Raw genomic sequence first — 21,637 nt, forward strand, 5'->3', positions numbered from 1 at the left:
TTACGGTCTATTTTTTTGGACAAGGCAACCGTTTGAGCTCTGAGAATAGGGGTGGGGGATGTGCCTCTGGCTGAGAACAATTAGACAGAGCTGCTGGCTTGGTTCCTTACCCAAGTGAAGCTACTGAATTATCTCCACAGTTGCCTGAACCAGGCTTACTGGCTGGTTCTGACTGATGTTCAGTAGTAGATGGGGCCATGAATTAGCTTCCTTTCCCTGGCAGGGTAGCAGGACAGGACCTAGGGTCTGTATAGCACATTGTTTGGGGACCTGGATCAGCCCAGAGTCTGGTTAGGTGAGGTGGCCAGTTTCCTCTGCAGATGGGGGATGCTGCTAGCTGTGCTCTCTGTGTAAGCGTGAGTACGCACAGGGCTATTTAATGGGCTATGTATCTTCCCATGCGCTCTGGTTAGATTCCCTGGTTGGATAGGCTGATGGCTCTATTCAGCTATGGGCAGGGTTATGAGTTAGATTTTCTGCCTGGGTGCAGTTGGGAGAAGCAGCTGTAAAGCTGCTAGAGCTCTTTGTTATCTTAACTGAAGCCAACCTGCCTTCCAAGTTTCTTGACTGAATGGGGCCATGGTCTTTGCTCTTCAGACTGTTGGCTCTGCCTACCTCTTGGCTCAGGTGCTGCTGGGTAGCATATCTTCTGGGAATTATCTCCAGCAGTTTCAGTCAGAGGTAGCACAATAACACTTTCCACAATGGATGGGGTTATGTCTCAGCATCCTTGCCTGGTTTGGAGGTGGTGGGGGTTGGGGAGTCCTCTTAGTTTCCCAAACCAGCTCTTTGGTTGGGAGGAGCCATGAACTACCCTCATCCTTGGCTCTGAATTAATCCTTCCGCTTGTGCATAGCTTGGTAATGCTCCTGCCTGGTACTAGCTTTGCTGTGGTGGCAATGAGCTCTGTTTGCCCACCTCTTGGCTTGAGCACAGCCGGGCGGCTCAGCTTCCAGGAGTTTTCTTCAGCCCTTCTGGCTACGTGGGACCAGAAGATACTCTATTCAACGGGTGGGGCAGTGAGTCAGTTCCTTGCCTGGGTGTGGGCAAACTGGGCTTTAGGGCTGGCAAAATTCCTCTTTTGAGCGTCAGGCAGATCTGCATTCCATTGGGTTCCGTGGTCAAAGTGTGCCCTCTACTTGGTACTGTACATGAGCAGAACATCTGGTTGGGATTACTGTGGGAGCCCATGATTGAGTTAACAAATTGTAACAGACCCCAGCCGCTTGTCTCCTTAAAGAAGAGCAAATGTGCTTAGTAACTGCCTTGCTTGCATAGTTGAGGTTTTAGATAGCACTCTGCTCCTTGCAAAGCAACAACCCAGGCCCTCGGCTATAAGCGCTGGATGTGCCTGCTGTTAGATAGTCTTCTATCCCCAAAGCAAGGAACTGGCTGGGCTGGTGGTCTGCTTTATTATATCTATAAGAATGTATCTTGCTCCCCTCTTCCCATGACTTCCCTAAAGGTAAACTGTAGGCCCCCATAGGAACGAGTCTTGGGCTGGAATGGTAAACAAGTTATGAAAAGCTGCAGACTCAGAGGTGAGAAGGCTGGTTAGCCAGTGATGGGTAAGACCCCCTCTGGGGGGCAACCTAAGACAGACACAGCCACCTGAGTCCAAGAAAAATGTTAAGCAGCTTCTTCTCAGACGTTCCACCCTGATAAGCTGTAAGGCTTGCTGATGTCGACACTTACCAAAACATAAAGGGTCTTCTGACCTTGAGCCAGACTCTACAATCTAGATCCCACCCTGTCTTTCCCTAAATTCCTGCATTCCATCACACAACTGTCAGTGATTCTCCTTTGACTGTACACAATAAATGTGGGGGCATTTGAGAGGTTCGTGGAGTTGGCTCCTGACTCCCTCTCGCTCTCTTGACTTTTCCGCAGGGTCTTGAGTAATTCATTCCATCTTGGTGGAACTTCTGCTGGCCAGAACCCACAACTGGTGACGAACCCACAGATTACTACTTGGGTACTGCAGGTATGACCTTGGTCTGCCAAGATCACTGTGCCAGTTGTTGCAAGCCCCTCCCCCCATCTCCCTCACAGTCAGATTTAGTGGTTGAGCCCCAAAGATTCCCCTGCAATCTCTGTGGTGTGAGATTAGAGTAGGGGCTCCTGTAAAATGATGAAGAATGCTGGGGAGGCAGTTGTACCCCCTGTCTTCTCCTTCCCACTGGAGGAACCAGAGACTCAGGGGAGACCTCTCCACATGGTGCTATATTGGCCTAGGAGAGAGACAATGTGGTCAATGTGTCACCACTTCTCTTATCTTCTAATGCAGTCTCTCTTGGTACAAGGAGGTACAAGGGGGTGCTTCAGCCTCACCCCCATGTTCTAGGATTTTCTCAGTGGTGTGTTCTTGAATAGTGGTTAGTTGTTCTTCTCGTAAAGGGGAGCAAAGTCAGGAACAACCTATGTTGCCATCTTGGTGATGTCAGTCTTACCAGTCTGTATCTTTATTCGTGTTACAAAGGTAGTACGTTTGCATTTTAGAATATTTGGGAAATGGATCAGCAAAAGAGAAGAAAATAGAAATTGCTCATAACTCTACTGCCCAGAGATGAACACATATGACATTTGGGCATATTTCTTTCCAGTCAGTTCTCTATGTAAATATGTCTTCAGAAACATTGTACATACTGCTTTTTCCATCGCATTGTGAACATTCCATACTGCTTTTAACATTGTATTGTGTACATTAAGAATTCTTCCACCACATCATCATTAAGGGCTGTACTGCATCCCATTGTGTGGGATACAGCATATAGAAGTAGATGTACAGATTTGGAAAGCACATTTGCTGCTGAATGTGGTCCTTAGGCTGGGATGGATTGGAATGCTGACCCTGAGGTTGTGTAGCAGGGCAGATATTGCCGGTTGATTGTTGAAGTTGGTCAGAAATTAAGTTCGTATGATAATGATCACTCTTGTCCCCTGGGCCACCACTTTCCTGAGGATAATTTGCATGAAGCTCATTTACTGTTTTGCAACAAAGATGGCTCAGCTTGAGCATCCCTGTAAGGAAAATAATCAGCATCCCCATCAGGGTTCCAGGAAGCTTCTTTGACACTCAGGTCAGGGTGGCCCCTGCAGACTGCACTTCCTTCTCCCGATAAAGCAAATGCAAGCACACCAAATTACTTTGCTCCGGCTTAACCCTACTCCAGAATGAATCCATAAACGCTACAAAAAGATAGCTTATGAACATACCCTACACAGAACTTAGTAAGCGTCCTGCCTACTTAATCCTTTTCCTACTTCAGAGGAAAAAAAGTCTGTTTATACTTGAACTGAGAATTGAGGGATCACAGAAATGAAGATTGGATGCCATGCTAGAAATCACCAGTTGTGTTTTCTCATTTCCCTTAGAGCCATGGGTTGATTTTTCAATACAGCTGTGTCAGTGGGGAAATGTACTGCTCTTTCTAGAGTTCTTTGATTCACTCCCAGTTATGTGACTGTATCTAAATGCCTTTTGAGAGATGCAAGTTCCCCTTGTTTAAACACAGGGGTTTGTTCGTTATAGTGGATTCTGAGGATGGAGGTAATCTCTTCAGATCATTATCTCCCTGCTCCCGCTCCCCAATACACACTTCCGACTTTTCATTTAGATGATCACAGATGGTGAAGGGCACTTCTCTCCTTTGGTTTCTTGGAGAGATTCTTCCATGGAGGGGTGCATGGAATCACAATGGATGTGCACTCGCTCAGAGGTTCAACAATGGGTTCTGGCACTTAGAATGCATTCTGGTCCTTCTGGTTCAAGGTGATTCCCCTGAAAAACAGTTCATGTTTTTTCCTAGCTGGCATACTTGCCTGCAGTCACCCAGAGAAGCTGTTCTGGTCAGCTTTCTGACCCTGAAGCACCTCAAATTTTTTATCCCACCCTGCTTGCTGTGGGCTGCCCCACACTGGAGCTCTAGAGGGCTCTAGCAGGTCAGCTTCAGTCTCTCTCCATCTCCAGGAAGTGAATATGATTCTCCTGCCTGTGTCTTATTTAATGTGTGTCTGTATCTTCCAGCTGTCTTGGACTAGGGGTCTATGGGGCCATTCGGTTTGACACCAAAGGCACTATCTGTGTATAGCCAGTCATAATGAATAACTGTAAACATGAGTAGATGCCTACCCAAAGGGGGTGTTAGCCAAGAGGTGTGTGAATCTGCTTGGAGGGGCAACAGCTGAGATGTCAGAGTAGTTTACCATCTCCTGGGTCGAGGCATTGGGAGAGTGTTTTCTGTCTGAAAAATATTACTGGCTTTAGATACTAAACTTCCCCTCCTGTGGCTGCAGGTGCTCATCCCTCTGATTTGAAATGAGGGAAGCTCTATGGCTATTAGAAGTGTAGGAGATTGAGAGTGAGAAAGAGGTAAGAAATGCAGGTGGCTTCAAAATGGGAACAAACTGTGGTCATCATCAACCCAGGATATGTTTATTAAGATATGTTCATGAAGTACTCTTTGTACATGATTCTGGGCCCCTCATGCCAATAGGACTACTATCCTGCTCCAGTTTCCCTGTAAACATTAAAAACTGTAATGCTGGCAAACGGGGAAGATACCAGGACAGTGAATGAAAGCATGTGGGTGTCACATTGTAGCAACATGGAACCATTGTGCCATTGATAGTTATCAGGGCATTGTGAACTGGTCCAAAATTGTAGCCAGCATCTTTAAGTTTACAATGTATTCCAGGCAATGTGGTAGTCACTTTTCTTGAATTTCCTCATTTAACTTTACTGCAACTCATGGGGCAGATATTTTTCTTCAGAATTTAATAGATGTGGGAACGGAAGTTCAGAGAAGTTAAGTAACTTGGTTAAGATTGCACAGCTTGTAAGAAGGAAGCACTTTAAAAGAGAGCGGAGCAGCTCTTTGTCTAATTAGGGCAAGGGAAGGAGAACTTGTCATTTCTCTGAAAAGGCATACTGGTGGGATTTACGCCATGTTCCTTGGTAACTTTGGACAGGGTTGAGATAATCTGGTGGCAAGCCCGAGGCATGCAGGTGTTCCTTTCTGCAAAGCTGGTCTACTGTCATACAATTGTTCATTCATTCATTCATTCATTTATGATTGATTCATTCAGATCCACTCCCTTCATTTTTCCATAAATTGGGTACCTATTTTAATGAGAGCGAGGTGTTAAGAGCAGTGGAAGAATGATCACAGAGTTGAGAATTTGATTGGAGAGGAGGCTATCCAGGAAAAGCTAGACCATAGGCCCTTTGTAGTGAATGTAGTAAGAAGCAGCAGAATTCAGGAGCTTGCTCTGGGAGTTATTGGGGTGACCTCTAGGTAATGTGTCTCCTCCTACTGGGAACCCCTGTTAGTATTCCAGAAATTTGGTTTCAGCACAGGGACTGGCATTTGTTCTGCACTGTCAGCCACAATGAAGAGACCTATTAACAGCATGTGATTTCTTTGTGATGGGTAATTTGTGAGCTCAGACGTGTATGTCTAAAAGAGATGGTGCATAGAAGTGAAGGAAGGACTTTCATATCAAACAGTACAGCAGACTTCCTTTATAATACATTCAGGGACAGCCCCAGACATAGCTGATTATGCAGTGGGCAACCTGCTCATAACTTGTGACACCCATCCCACCCTTCCCCAAGCACCCAGCCTTCACACATGCTCCTTCAGATGCTCAGGGCCCTTCCTAACTCTTTCTGGTGGTTCTGCCTCCTTTAATCAGAAGACAAGATAGAGGGAGGTTGAAAATACTAATATCACTCATTTACTCTTTAGTGTGAATTTAAACCAACAGTTTATTACAGTATTTCATGTGGTACATGAGATGATTTTACATTGTACATGAGTGGACACATTTTTGGTTCATCACATTAACTTTTTTAGGTTTCCTTCTATGACAGGTGATATTGGCTATATACCAGTGATAACTGGACATTTACAGTGGTGATATAAACTGTCTTTCAGAAAATTTACTGAGCTTGGCAAAATAGAGCTGATTAAAAGAAAAATACTGAATTACTGATAGAACATTGGTTCACAGGTATTGTAAGAGTCATGAAAAGAGTATGTGAGTGACCAAAGTTTTAGAACAATTTACTTGGGTGTTTTTGCATCTCAGACTTTAACTGTGGAATACCGAGTTTTGTCTCATAGGAAGAGAGTTTCATCAATTAGGGTAAAGAGAGCACCCCTGAAGTCTTATTTCATAGGTGGCCCTACACTACAGAATTTCAGTTTACCTGTGTTGCACACGATTCGTGTCACACCAGCCTTTTCTCTTTTAGTTGCTGGTTACAATTAAGAGAAAGTGATTCCTCCTCTATAGTATTCAATTTGGTGTAACTATGAGGCTTGTAGCCATAAAGTTTTTCTTCATTAAACGCTCATGTGGGCATAGACTAATACTGGTTGGAGTATGTAACGTAGACATGGTATCTGAAGCAGCCAGAATGAATAGTAGCAATAATCTAGCCATAAAATTATGGAACAGATGTATAAGAGAATAAATAGAATATTAATTTCATGTACCCAAAATAGGAACTGAGTCTACTCCTGAATTTTTTTTTTTCTGAAGGACAGGAAAGATTGTCAAAACAAAGTGAGATTTTCTCTGAAATAACAGTAAGGCCAGGACAGAGAACAAGTGACTGTGATTTGTAGTGGATCTGATGTAGCAGGATTCAGGGGCTTGCTAGCATTAGACTAATTGGTAGGGTTTTTCGTGTTTGAGTGGGTTTGTCTTTAGGCAGAGCCGAGAGAGGGAACTTGGGAATAAGAGCAGCCTAACATCCTGGAATTAAATGAAACTTGCTGGCAATATGCATGTGACAGATCATGTGACATCTTAGGCTCCCTCCTAGCCTGTGATTCTTGATCTTTTTTTTTTTCCCCTAGTCCCACAATCTGTTTATTTGGTTAGATGCTTCCTGTAAGTATCACAAAGATCACTCATTCGTAAAGGTCTGTTTTAACATCTTTTCCTGACTGTAGGGGAGAGGTTATTACTACACAAAGTAATTTTTCATCCTTTTTGTAGAAAACAGGCATTGGCATTTCCACAGCATGTATTTGTTTATTTATTTGTTAAAGATTCTGATAGTTGATGAGCAAGAAAAAAAAAAAGAAGGAAAGGTAAATAGATTCATTGTTATTACTATTTTTGGTCATTATACTTGGTTGAGGTTTTATCCAGTTTGGGGGCTAAATTCTCCTTTCTGTTGGCAAAGAACAGTTAATTACTGTCAGCTAATTTAGGCTGCTATGTCACCAAAAGTTGTTTTGTAAAGCAAGAACATCACTTTAACTTAATAATGTTCCTAAAAACTAGAATCTGATTTGGATTAGAGAAACTGAAGTAGGACTCCTATTGTCTTCACGTTTCATGTTTATGGAAACAGAAAACAAAAGTAGATTTAACCTACTATTTAATGAATTGATTGTTGAGAGGGGAAAAATGAAAAATCTATTTAACGTATTATTTTCTGACTTCTGGTAAAGTGAAATGAACCTAATCAGTACTGGTAGTTCTAAAACTGTATCAAGTGTTTACATTTAAATGCGATTGTTAATGAGCTGTTACTGTCAAAGTTCACTACGTTGCTCTAAATTGCCCATTGAGCTGTCAGAGGCCTAAATCCCCGCAGTTTCTGGAATTCGTAGGGCACAGTTATAATTGACTACAATCCTCCTTATACTTTTATTACAGGAATTAATACAGTGGATTGCTATATGAATTGTTTGATGCTGTGAGGGAAAGGAAGGCTAAGGATTCCTAGATTGGCAGGATTGCCAGTTGATTTCAAGATTGGCAGGAGTTCAGTAGTTTGCAAAGTCAAACTTCTATGTGTTTTCAGACTGCCTACCCTCTTACTTGATGTGTATGTTTTCCTTTGTCTAGCTGGTAAACTGCTGAAGGAAGGGAATGATTGTTTTATGTCAACTTTTTATGGAAGTATAATATATAGGATTTGTGCTCTTGCGAATTTAGAGTATACGTCTTCATGAATTTTCACAAAGTGATCACACTCAAGGAGCTAGCATTCAGAATATGACATAGAACATGAGCCTCACCTGCTGTGTTCCAGTCACTACCCCAGCTCCCAACCTGGCTACCACTATGTTGACTTTGACATCACAAATTGGTTTTGCCATGGTTTTGAATTTTATAGAAGTGGAATCATGTGGCATGGACTTACTTCTCTGTGTGTAGCATCTTTTGCTTAACATTATGTTTGTAAATTTGGAAACTTTTTTGTGCTTAAAAAAATAATATAGGCTTATGGATGTCAAATGAAACCATAGTGTGGAAAATACCTTGGAAACTTTAGAGTGCCGTAGAATTGTAATACTGAGTTGGTTAACTGCGCGTATAAGTTGGGTTATTTTCATGCATATTGGAAAAAAAATAGTGTCATGTAATTATTACTGACTAGTTTAGCCATATAATTTGCAGGTACAAATTTGACAGTGATTTACATGGAATAACTCATTTATATCCAAATAGATAAAACTGTAAGATTTTTGGATGTTAAGTTACCAAAGGTCATCTTAGAAATGTACTCCCTAAGGTTTATTCTTGTAGAGGTTAGTGAATGGCTTCCTATAATTGACTAATTAAGTAGAAGTTTAAATATTTTAAAACCTAAGGCTGTATCTTACTGTTTCTATCTTTTTGAACTTAATTGCTTATCTATGTGAAGAATCGATAACATTTTCTTTTCCAATGTCATATCACATATAGGATTGGCTTACATGTCAGACTGTACACTGGATAGGCTTCTTTTGGGAGGCCAATTATGTAATAATTTTCTAGAAAAGAACATCTCTCACCCCTAGCACTTCTACTCCACTTTCATCAAAACCAAGTCAAACCCTCTCTTCTCAGCAATACATTGCAGTGGCTAAGAACATGAGGACTGTGGGTTCCTTAGCCTTGATGAGCCATGGAAATGAGAATAACAATAGCACCTCTCACTGATGGTTGTTGGAAGGAGTCCAGTAACACAGAGAACTGAACACCATGTTTGGCAACACCTAAATACTCAATAAATACTGTCTAGGACTGTTATCAGCCTTCCCTTTTATACTTTTCCTTGTAACACATAGGATTTTAATGATTCAAGTCAAACAGGTGATCCCCTATACAATTCTTTCTCAAACTTTAAAGAGAAGCAAAACTCTGTACTCCATCTTGTAAGCAGAACAGGCCCATTTAAACACCATCCAGACCAATGGGATGCATCCGTCATAGATTAAAATTTTTTTTTGCAGAACAAAAAACCCCAGGAAGCAGTGGTATTTTAATGCTGAAACAAACACAGTATCATTTTTCAATGTCTATCTGATGACAATCTGGTTATTAGGTTGTCAGGGTTTTTTGACAAAATGTAGTGCTGTACTAACTAATTACATTGCTTCTGAGTCCAGTGGGGCTGCTGATCTGTTTCCTAATAATTTTGGGCCAGGGTTATTTTTGTTAAAGACAAACGTATCAGTCATGTGAGAAATGTTTGCTTTTTATGTCCACCATAAAAAATCCACTTAGGTCTGATATTGTAGGGAGCAGTAATAATACATAGTCCTTCTCGGACCCAGATGTCCCATCCATCTGAAAGTTTTAGATGGTTGGGGAGAAATGTCAAAGGGCCAAAAGTTCTCCAGGTTTTATTTTAGTTTATATTTTGGTATTGGAAAATGCACAATGAAATCAGCAGTCTTAAAGATGTACATATAAAAGCACTTTTCGCTATCCTTCTGCCTTTTTTTTTTTTAATTTTTAAAAATCAGGAGTTTCCTTATAGATCTAATACTCAAGCAATGGAGAGTACAAAGTAGAGAAGTACTTTTACATGCCTTCTCCTGTATTAGGGCAGATTCAGGTTTTTGTGGAGTTGGAAGCTTATACAATTTGTGGAGTCCTCTTTAAGAAAAAAAAAACAAATTATGAATACAAAATTAGATGCAGAGGTATTTATTTCAATGATTCAGTTAAATGATTTGGTTCTCTTTCTTTCATGATCTCTTTACTAGAAATGCTTCTTGATGTCTCCTCCCACCTAGATCACTGACTCCCAGTGACTCCCTGCACTTCTGGGACCCGTGCAATAGGGCCCTGAAGGTTAACCTTCATCAGCACCATGTCAGTCCATCTCTCACTGTTTTGAACATGCTGCTGAGTCACTGAGAATATAACTGGTTGGTTGATACTTAGAAAACTAAAGAAGACATCTAGTTGGAATAAGCTATGAAATCAAGTTTCAGATTATTAAGTGAACTGGACAAAAAGTCTTAAATTTTAAAGCTTTCACGGTAACTTGTAAAGAGTAGGATACTTTCAAGATATGAGTCGTTGCAGTGAAAGATCCATTAGAAAATATATTAATGAAATGAAGAGATATTGCTGTTTTCCAGAACACTGTGTTTCCTGAGGTGTTGATTTCTTTGTATGACTCACGCAGTAAGCTCTCTGGCAGCAGAGCTACATCTAGCCTTGACATCTGTGTAAATCTTTATGCTATCTCTGGAATAAGATGATTGCAGCACTGACCTACCATCAGTGGGGCATGAGTTTCTGAGCTGTTATTTGATGAGTCCAACCAACTTCTGGTCTTTATCACCACGGACCTCAGTGGCTCAAACCCTGAAGATAGCTGTTCAGGTGGGAGTTTCATTCCTTGGCCATGCATGCCCCAAGATTTAAGGAAATCTAAAACTCAGGTCAACCTTTTCATTCTGTACATTCATCACTTCTCTAAACATTTATCGCCCACCAGTCACTTTGTTGGATGCTCTGAGATACTGGTATTTGTCAACTATAACTGGCTTATACAAAGATGAAAAGTGAGCTTGACTACTGCTTTGTTTTTGCAGTTCCAAGGGATGTCAAAAGCACACTAGTTTGGGAATGTAGATTAGTTACCTACGTTGTAAGATCAAGCTGAGTTGATTATACGTGTTATCATGCTCATGACTTAATGAACGATTTCCTAGAGCTGTTTGGTGACTTTGATAGAGGGGTCTAGCTGCTGTTTGGATGGAGGATGATGAGAGTGGCAGAGATGGATAGAGAGAAGTTTTAGGAGAGTTTGTACTGGCTTAGGAGTGTATTTTACCCATCTGACACTTTTTCAAGGGAGAATATAAGTTGCTTGAACTACGTTTAATTATTTTGTTTGCTTTTTTAAAAAAAAGTGCTTTGTGTAATAGACTATAAGGTTTTTATATACGTTACTGCTGTTGTTTTTCTTTCATCTTCCTCCTTCCAGTAGCAGTAGGTAACCTTACCTTTGGTTATATTCTTTTTGTTTTCGCATTCTTCCTTGTGGGTTTACAGTGGCCTCATTAGGATCCAGGTCTTCTAGTCTTCATTTAGCAGGTGAGGAGATGCAAACATAGGAAGATGGGGTTTCCCAAGATTATACAGTGCTTTCAACTAGGACTGAGACCCAGCTGCCTGACTCCCATTTCTAATGCTCTAGAAAGACTGATACATAGGCCAGTTCGGATAATGGGACCCTCTCAAGCATCCCATTGCAAGTAGGTACATAGAATTGCATGGCAACATCCTCATTGCCCATTTAATTTATATATATACAACATTTAACAAGATGTTTAAAATACCAGAAAATCCCGAAAAATATGTGATAATAATCTCCTGAAGTTAATAAGTGGAAAAGATTTAAAGGTTATACCAATGTCTTAACAACTGAAAACAAAATTTGGCATGAGAAAAGTCCACTATCTACAGAAGATACATGTGAAATAAAGTGTTTTCATTTGGAGGTTAACCAGCATTGGGCTGTAAAGACAGGATCCTAAGGTTTTTTTCCTCTAGGGCAAACTCTGTATACATCACATTCGCCAAAGCAGACAGATCATACAGATTTTGAAATCCTTTCCTGATGCTTTATATTTAATGACTTGCCTATTTGTTTAGAAATTGAAAATGATTGTATTTACTTACATAAATTGTATCTGTAATTAAATATCTCCTTCCTCAGAATTGCGGTATAATTGTTTTATCATGGTGGTTCTTGGTTTTGATATTCTGTATGAGTTGTTAGTTGTTGTATTTACTTTAGAGTTAAACCATAATCAGTGTAAGCATATTTTGTATGTACCAGGAGATCTGGAGTTTCCTAATCTGTTTTTATGTTACTTAAAGCAGAGTAGAAAGCATGAATAGATAAACAATACTGAGTCCATGTATCACTGCGGGAAGATGCATGTTGGTACCTTTTCTAGCAACTGCAGTTTCTTAAGCCACTGGTCTACATCCAGCCTTTAGCAATGGGACCCACCCCCATCTCCATCAACTTTATGTGAATATTGTGGGATCCACACATAGGTTCTCAAGTGGTGCAGGTCATGATTCCACCACAAGGGTTCTTTTTTCCATCGCTGTTTGTTTAAATAAAGCAGTTTTATAGTTAGAGTTCAGAGCACTGCAGAGGGCACAGAGTGACAACAAGCAGATGACAAGTTAGAAGGGACACACTGGCTGTGATGACTCAGTGGGTATCAGGCTTTAAGTGAGGAGTAGTGAAGATCAGAGATTAGGCTCCTGTTAAGATGTGTGTATAAAGCCACTTCTTCTTAACCTGGCTGGGTGCCCAAACCTCCTGCTAAAAGAGTCACTTTTAAGTGTTAAATTTATCCCTCAATTTCCTTTTTTATAGTGTAATAGTCTCTTTAGGTTCTCACAGGGTAGAGTGGTAGGAAATGTGTATTTTTCTCTATGAAATTTTCTTCCACTGAAAACTTGTTGGAAAATGAAAACCGTGTTTTGCAAATAAACCCCAGTGGTATAACGGGCTATGTACACATATTCAACTGTGAAATATTGCCCATTGGAAATATCTTGCAGTTTCTGCCACTGAAGACATTCTAACAATAAGAAGTATCAACACAACACACACACCCATACACGCATACACTAACTGTGGTTGCTTTTAGTCCTTAGGTAAGCACAATTATTGACAAATAAATTATTCAGCCCCTTTCAGAGTGATAGATAGATTAGTAAATTGCCAAACCAAATAAAAATTCAGCTAACTAGGTTTTTTGAAAAGAGGTTTTTTTGTTTTTTTTTTTTGTTCCAGCAAATCCAACCAGAATATAACAAAAAGAGAAATTCTCTGGTACCTGGTGGAGAGGTGATAGGACAAATGGTAAACTGGTGGCCTGCAGGCCATATCCAGCTGCACATGTATTTTATTTGATCTGTACAGTGTTCTAAAAAATTAGTTTAGTTGTAAACATTTAAAAGTTCAGGCATTTAAAATAAATCTATTATTTTCCAGAATCCCTGGGAAAATATGGCAACATTTGGCCCTCTTTCCTCCATGGCAGTACTTTCCTTGGAGAAGAATAGTTGGTACCTCTCTCAGTCTCCTGGCCACGGTGCTTACGGCTGCCCACCATGTCCTTATTTCCTTATGAGTGGGTGCAATGCCTATTTTGTCTTGCCTAGACCTGCTTTACTCATTTACATGACCTGCCTGCCCTGCCAGCTTTTGTGTGTGACCTCTAATTAAGGAAACCACAACAACTTCCTGGCATGCTTTTAAGGGCTAGGAGAGGAAGAGGCTTACTCTTTATTGCAGAAGAAGAACTAGCATCAGTGCTGGGTGAAGAGAGGGGTTAGGGGTTGGCAGGTGGGGTGGCGAGGAAGCATTCTAGGACATTGGCGCAATGTCAGAATGAATTTTAGATGCTTAACTTCTCAGCCATGAAGCTGTACTGAAAATGTTTGGACACAGTCAGATGACCATATATGAGGGAAAATGAAGAAGAGATTCCTCTGTTCCCTTGGGAACTAGACTATATCCCCTATGAGGAATTCTTCAACGCTCAGATTAAAGAAGAAAAAATTTTAATTGAATAATATAGTCACATAATTCAAAAGTTGTTAGAATGTGCAAGTCCGTTTCCGTCCACTTGTCCCTCATGCCTCAGCTCCCCTCCAGGAGGCAAACATTCTGCCTTTCTTATGTTTTTCCCGAGAGGTTCTGTGCATGTTCACACTTAGTTAGTTTTTAGGTATTACAGGAGTGATTACTCACTGTATACACTGCGCTGCCCTTGCACTGTTTTCCCTTGGATTTTTAAAGCTAAGTTTATCTTAGCGTGTTGAATGTCTTAGATCACTGTATATTGGTACATGAAGAATGGCATTGTTCTCTTCAATGCCTTCATTATGCTCTCTTGTATAGCTGTGCCATAATTTATTTGTTACTGTATTGAGTACGTATCCTCTATGTGTAATTGAGATTATTTTCAATCTTCCATTGGTGAGATTCTGTGGTTTCATAATCTTCCTGTTTTTGTACCTTCTCCCTTTTCCCCATCACTTGTATTTTACTCACAAGACTCCGGTCCCCTCCAGGCTAAAAGTGCAGGCCACTTGGGTCACTATAAACTCCTTCCCTCCCTTTCCCTCTTTCTCAGAAGAAACCGCTATACTTATTTACATAAAAAAGAGGTCATTGAGGGAATGTGCTAACAATAGCAATTCCAGGGATAGTTTTGTTATCCCACAGTTCTAGATCAATGTTTCTCAAACTTTACTATGCATAAAAATTATGTGGGGAACTTGGTACAGTGCAGATTCTGATTCAGCAGGTGAAGCCTGAGGTTCTATGTTTCTGACAAGCTCTCAGGTTGCTGGTGGGCAGATCACACTTCGAGAAACAAGACTTGTTTGGTCGCCATTCTGTATTAATAAAATGAGTAGTGTCGTTTGATTTCACAGGTACAGTGTTGTTTGCATTTCACAAATAGCCACAGTCACCATGTTTTGTAGGCTGGGGTAGTGAATTTGGCGGCCAGTAGTGGTATCTTTTGTCGATATAAAAAGTAGGATAAATAGTATATGCTTTCTGTTTTAGTAAATTTCATCAAATCCTTGATTTAGATATATGATGCACTTTAGTTTGCATATGGTCAAATTATTATTTTAGTCTCTAAACTAAGAGTACAGAGATTGAAACAACTTTTAATTTATCATTTTATATTGTTCTTTGAAGAGGTTATTTATATATGAATCCCTCTGGGAATAAAATTTAATTTCAAATTAAAACTAAGGTAGTTTGGCCAAGTTGGGTGACTTATGTTTCTCAATAGACTGTAAATTCCCTGAAGCCAAGAATTGTTTTTTTGTCCTCTTAGAAACTTTCTATTGCCTATGACAAAGACTCTCTCCTTGACCATCCTTTAGTCAGGGTCCTAAAAGAGTAGGAAGCTAACGAAATGGCTTCCCTGATGCTAAAGCTGTTGGCTGATTCATTCTGACTTAAAATTCTTGCAACTTGTTTTTCTCTTTTCTCTGACAAAGCCCCATCTCTGCTTCACTTGCTCAACTCCTTTTGTGCTAAACAGCCCCCAACCTTTCCATTATACTCTCTATTCCCTATACATTCTTTACCCAGAATATCTTATCCTTTAACCCAAAAACTGTACTCCACAAATATGATCTTGGGCTGGTAGCCTCAGAAGAATGAACAGACCCTCCAGAGTTTCTCCGTGACGCCAGATGGATTCATCAAGATTAAGAAAGATCTTAAAAGCACCCCGGAAAACACCCTGATTGTTGTCGCCTTTCTGTTCTACCTGGCTTTTCTATAAAACCCCAGGGCACCAACCCCAAGATAGACTCATAGTCTCTAATGCACTGGCCTGCTGTGACTCCCCTTAGCCTGGCAAAGCAATAAAGCTGTTCTAACTCTCCCAAAACTCAATTTGGCTACTGGGGTACAGAGGCCAATTTTTTGGCAACAGTCCTCTGAGCCTTCTTGACCTTGGTACTCATCCTGTCTTTGGCCTGCCTAGCCCAGTTTTAGCAAGATTCCCGCTAAGTGATATGCGAACTCCCTGGATATCTGCTGATGTCCCTTATCTCCCACCCTTGATGTCTAACTCCTTGGCCTCCCTTTAGCATGATTCCCGTTAAACCAGTTTAGCAAGAATCTCCCTACTCTTGATGTTTCCTGTTGGTGATTTTCCATCCACTGGCCCCTTAATTCTGCTCCTTGGCTATAAATCCCCAGCTGTCTTTGCTGTATTTGGAGTTGAGCCTGATGTGTCTTCCATCTTGCAGTAGTCCTGAATAAAGTCTCCCTTACTGTTTTAAGAAATGTCAGAATTATTTTTTTCTTTAACATTTGTTTCTTGACCCTCTGCACAATTTTCATTTTGCATCTATTCAAAAATCATTAGAAAGGGACAAAATAGTGTTAGTTCTTACCATATTTCATTTTTCTGTATGGTTTAAACTAATTTAGTATTACAACTAAATTCACATTCAAGGTGAATATCACTCAAACTTTAAATTATTTAAAAATAGCATTTGAAATAAATCTGAATTTTTACCAGTCTTTTAGGTTGTTCAAAGATAATTTTCAGAAAAAGGTAAGCTCATGATTCTCATATAGGTATACGAATAAACATATGCTAAAGACTTTATTTTACTTATATGATAATGAGGGAATTTGGCAGATATTATAACTGGCTTAAAGGAAAAGTCAAAGTAGCACAAATGTAAACCAGTGTTGAGATGGACTGCCGATTAAGAAAAAATGGGTTCTTCCACAGTGTTGTAAAATAAATTAAAATCACTATCTGTCAGAACAAAGAATTTACATGTCTTTCAGTTACTTACAAGTTACAAAGTGGTGCAAAATAGTTCAGTGACTGTGAACAGGGCTAGAATCAGACAACTGGGAAGGGTGTGCTACAGATGATGCATAGTTTTCTATTGAAGGGCAACATTTTTTTCCTACAAGATAAAGGAAATTTTTTATTTTAAGTGTATGCCATAAGTATTTATTGACTTGCAATTTATCTCTGAAAAGTCCAAAATGATCCAGTATTTGAAGATGACCATACATAAGTAAATGACAAAGAAAGCATAGAGATCAAAATTAGATATGGCCACAAAACATTTGAAAAACTGGAGACGTTTTATAGCACGTGGCCTCTACCCTTCAACCTTGTAGCCTAAAAACTGAAAAGGAAAAGTAGTATTTTCCCTGTACCAGAAAAATTGAACTTCATGGTGTGATTAACTGTCTACCCAGATTGGGCTATTTACAAGAATTCATTTTCATAATTGAGCATATGCGCTTGAACCGGAAAATATTTAGAGAAGATATTATTGTTGGAAATCAGCAAGAACAGTTTGAAACCATGCCTGGATCTAAACCCACATCATTTAAGAGCCACATCCAGCAAATGAATGTGGAGCGGACACGTCTTGTTGCTTTGTTTCTGAGAATGTAAACCGGAAGGCAGCTGCTCAAATTGAGATGCGATAAATCTCTGTGATGAGACTGACTTACCGCTGCCTCACTAGGAGACAGAGCCAGAAAAATGAAACCTCCAGGTGAAACTGGGACTGTACGTTGCACCTCGGGCAACTGCCATTAGGTTAAATTCTTTCAGAAGCATTTGACAGCCATTCTTTGCATGTATTTTTGCACTCATACTTGAAGTATCATTTCTCATTGTGTTTGCTACTTTTATTTCTGTGGATTCTTTTCTACCTCAGAAGTTTGCAGACTTTTTCAGTGAAGGGTCAGATAGTTAGTACTTTAGGATTTGGGACCCTATGGATTCTTTTATAACTGCTCAACCCCACCTTGTCTGTAACAAGTCATAGACAACAGATAATGTGGCTGTGTCCCAAATTTTATTTATGGGCACTGAAATTTTGGAACTTTATGCAACTTTCACATGTCATGCTATGTTATCCTTCTTTTCCATTTTTTTCAACCATTTACAAATGTAAACATCTTTCTTAGTTTGTAGCTATACAAAGAGGCCACTGCCCAAATTTGGTCCTTGAGCCCCAGTTTACTGACTCTGGCTTTGAGAAAGGGCAGCATATAGTGGTTGGATATACATTAGATGTTTTTATTTATGTTATATTTTATCAGATTTTCTCTTCTGTTGCTTAGTTGCTGAGAGATCATGGGCAAATAGGGTTACACTAAAGTTAGGTTTTCTTCCTTTGTAAATTGTACTGGTACCTAAATTCAGAATTGTTTTGTGGACTAAATAAAATGTGTCAAATATGGAGCTCCACATCTAAAAAGCACTAAATAACTGTTTATTTCTCCCCTCTGTTCCTTTCTACCTCATGGTGCCTTGTTTCTTTTAGTTTCTATATAATGCAAGTTTTGAGCAGTAGCTGTTTCATTTTATTATGAATTGAATTTTTGTAAACAACATCCAACTCTTAAATTTATATTAATATAATGTAAATTATAATTATATTTAACAGGAGTAGGAATATAAATTATATTTATATTAGGAGAGTCTGCTCAAGAAAACCCCTGGATTGAACCCTCGCATTAAAGCAGATGGACCACTCCTAACTCAACCGTTCTCTCAGCTCATGTGTCCACGTATTGGATTTCCATATTAGACTTTTGTGTCAAGATATGCTTTAGTGTGTTTCTTCTGATGAGAAGCTTTCTCTGACCACCCTGTCTGGATATGCTTTCCTGGGCTTTTCCATCTGTGACAGGGATGTAGGTGACCATTTCTTTATCATTTGGCTGTTGCTCCTTCACAATGGATGGTTACCACAATCTGAGTGTCTTTTCCTTTACTTATTAGATTATTGTCTGATTCCCCCCACCTCAGGATGGTGAGCAGCACATCTGCCTTATTCATTGCTGTGTGCCTGGTGCCTCCTCACACAGTGGCAGGCAAGGAAGGGGTGCCTTGTCTTATTGCCAGAATGAATGGCTAGCCTTTGTGAAAGTGACCATATTTTAGGAGAAGAGCAGATGCTCCATAGCTTTCTGTCATACAAGTACATATTTGGAAAACTGGGTTTTTAAAAGGCTGGTGTCAAACAGATTTGAGTTCAGCATGAAATTAAGTGTCTCTATTAAAAATAAAACATACAGCAGAAGGGACCAATTATTGCTACTAAGGAGTTTAAAAATATGGAGTGCTCCTTTAAATGTGAAGTTTATAAGTAAAGACAATCAGAAGAACCATATGCCAGGGCCTAAGAAGCTCCCTAAATAATGTCAGGGGTATTTTATTTTACAATGTATCTGATGAGTGTCTGTTTCTTTGGGAAAGTGATATAAGCAAAAACAGGAGTGTAGGCAGTGAGGAGTAGAGTTAAAAAGAGCAGTGAACTTGGAATCAAAATACCTGGTTTCAAGTTCTGATATGCGGGTAACTTAGAAGGACCAGTAGTGTGACCTTGGGCAAGTCTACTAACTTGTCTGAATGAAATAACAGCTCTCAGGTTTTTTTGTGAGAATCAAATAGTGTGTGTGCCAAGTGGTTGTATAACCTCTTAAGCACTGTACCTTCCTAAGTTGTATATTTCACTGTAAGTCACTGACCGAAAAATGGTGGTATCAACTAGAAGCCAAATATGGTACCCAGTTTTGAATCCTTCCTGCCCCATACCTAAGATCCCAGTGCAAGTTATGTTGATCATACCAGGCAAACGTACTACACAGTTTTTTCCTACTCTGGGTTTCTAGGCCTTAAGAGTCTGCACAAGGTGATGACGATGGTGATGATGATGATGATGATGATGATGATGATGATGATGATGATGAAGAAGAAATTAATGAGAAAATACAATAGCAGCTATAATTTAATTAGTATCTATATTTCATCAGTCTCTTTGCTAGGCACTTTATATATGTTACTTTAAAAAATGCTCATAACAATCCTATGAGATAGGTTTTGTTATAATTATCCTGATGAGTAAACTCAGGCTTAGAGACACTAGGTAACTTGCCCAGGGTCTCATAGGTATATAGAACAGAGGCTGGGTGACTCTGAGGCTTATCTTTATTCTGTGCCAGTGGTTCTCTAGTTTTGACAAGCATATATTGACCTGTAGGGCATGTTAATAGCCAAATGGCTGGCTCCTCCTCCAGGATTTCTGATTTATTAGGTCTGAAATGAGGCCTGAGAGTTTTCAAGTGATATTGGTAGTGTAAGGACCACACTTTAAGAATCATTCCTCTATTCTACACTGTTCCATAAAGTACTCAGGCTGGTTCCCTTTTTGTGCTCTGCCTTTGCTCTGGTCCACAATACCCAGGAATTCTCAGGTTCTCTTGAATTTTTGAACTCTTTGGAGGAGGGAAGAGGAATTTCAGAAAGGTTCTAATTTGATCTAGGTTTCTTCTAACATCCTGAAGGAGTACCATTGGACTATCTTAATAGGTTATCTCCATGATCTTCCAAATCACTGGCACTTACATCATAATATTATCTCTCCTTTTCCTTTTCCTTGGTCAGCTTTGGTTCAGATCTATTCTCCTGATTTGTGATTGGAGTCTTCACCCCCTAGCCTATTCCCTCATCCCTGGATCTATTGCTTCATTTACGCAGGCAGAAAATTTCTGCATATATTTGAGCCCTATATCTGTCAGGCACCTGGCTGGAGCTGGGGGCACAATGGTGTGGAAAACTAGATATGGTTCCTGCCATCAGGGAACGTTATTCTAGTAGGGAAAGCAGACATTAAAAAAATTAGATAGATAAAGGTTAATGGTGTTAAATGCTACAAAGAAGAGGTACGTGGTGCAGTAAGAGCATGTAACAGGGAGATCTGAGCCTGTCTGGAGAGAGGGGATGGTCAGGGAAAGCTTGTTTATGGGAATAATGAATCAGCCAAAATCTGAAGGAAGAAGAGGAATTAGGTAGGTACGGAGGCTGGAGTGGGGATGAGAGAAGAACTTTCCAGACAGAGGAATGGCATGTGCAGAGGCTGTAAGAGGAAGGAGCATGGCATAGTCCTACAGCATAAGATTCTAAATTGGATCTCTCTTTTCTAAGATCTATACATGTATTAAAAGATAATTCTTTTTAAAAACAGAAGAGATCATGACTCTCATACTGATATAAAACAAATATTTATTAAAGACTGTATTTAGTTCAGAGTGTGAAAACTAGTCAGATGTCACAATCAGCCTGAAAAGAAGCCAAAGAACACATTTATAGATCGGAAGTACTGAATTGCATGTTACAGATGGAGGCAAAAGTGGTGTCTAGGGCTGGATGTGTGGTCAGCTGAAACTCCCAACGGACAGGACAGAATTTGCAAGCCAAGAATTATAGACGAGAATTATCTTGCATTACTATAAGTTATCCATAATTTGCAGAATTCTAAAATAGCTCTTAGAGAATCAGAACCTGATAAACGGATACCTGGGAGGACATCTCCTATATAATCTAGACCATATAGTTTTCCATGGGAGCTTTTTTTTTTACCCCCTTACTTCAATCATGAATATATTTTTGTTGTTTAGAGCTAGGTTAGATTTGATCTCAAGAGGCCTATGGCTCATATGTTGGACACTCCAGAAGCGTGGGGTAGAATTTACAGCTAGACCTTTTATAGTCCACCCTGAGGGTGACACAGTATTTTAAGTGTCCAGCTGGTTAGCCCTTACTAAATCCCTTTAAACACAGTTAAATGATGTCCTATGACCAGTTTCTTCCTTCTTGTGGCAGAAAGCAAGAAAAAAAAGTCTTTGAGAGAAGGCAATCAGAAAGTGAGAGTGGAACTTGGCTTTCATTCAGGAGCCCCTCTGAGAACAAAGGGAGACACCTTTCCAGTGAAAGCCAAAGTAGTTTTGCCAAGGTGAGGTCTGGCACAGCCCCCAGGTGGTTCA

At 39.9% G+C, this 21,637-nt stretch overlaps 1 protein-coding gene across 4 annotated transcripts in view; it reads left to right on the forward strand.

Moving 5' to 3' along the window:
- FHIT (fragile histidine triad diadenosine triphosphatase) overlaps positions 1-21,637 on the forward strand; it is a 1,253,474-nt gene that overhangs the window by 48,146 nt on the left and 1,183,691 nt on the right. Inside the window, exon 3 of one of the 4 annotated variants that reach the window (XM_031470657.2) lies at positions 1,891-1,984. The exons of the other annotated variants lie outside the window; for them this stretch is intronic. The gene's annotated coding sequence lies outside the window, so the exon portion shown is untranslated. The remainder of the gene's footprint in view (positions 1-1,890; positions 1,985-21,637) is intronic. 4 annotated transcript variants of the gene reach the window in all.

The sequence above is a fragment of the Camelus dromedarius genome, chromosome 17 (genome assembly GCF_036321535.1).
Source record: "Camelus dromedarius isolate mCamDro1 chromosome 17, mCamDro1.pat, whole genome shotgun sequence".
Taxonomy (NCBI): Eukaryota; Metazoa; Chordata; class Mammalia; order Artiodactyla; family Camelidae; genus Camelus; species Camelus dromedarius.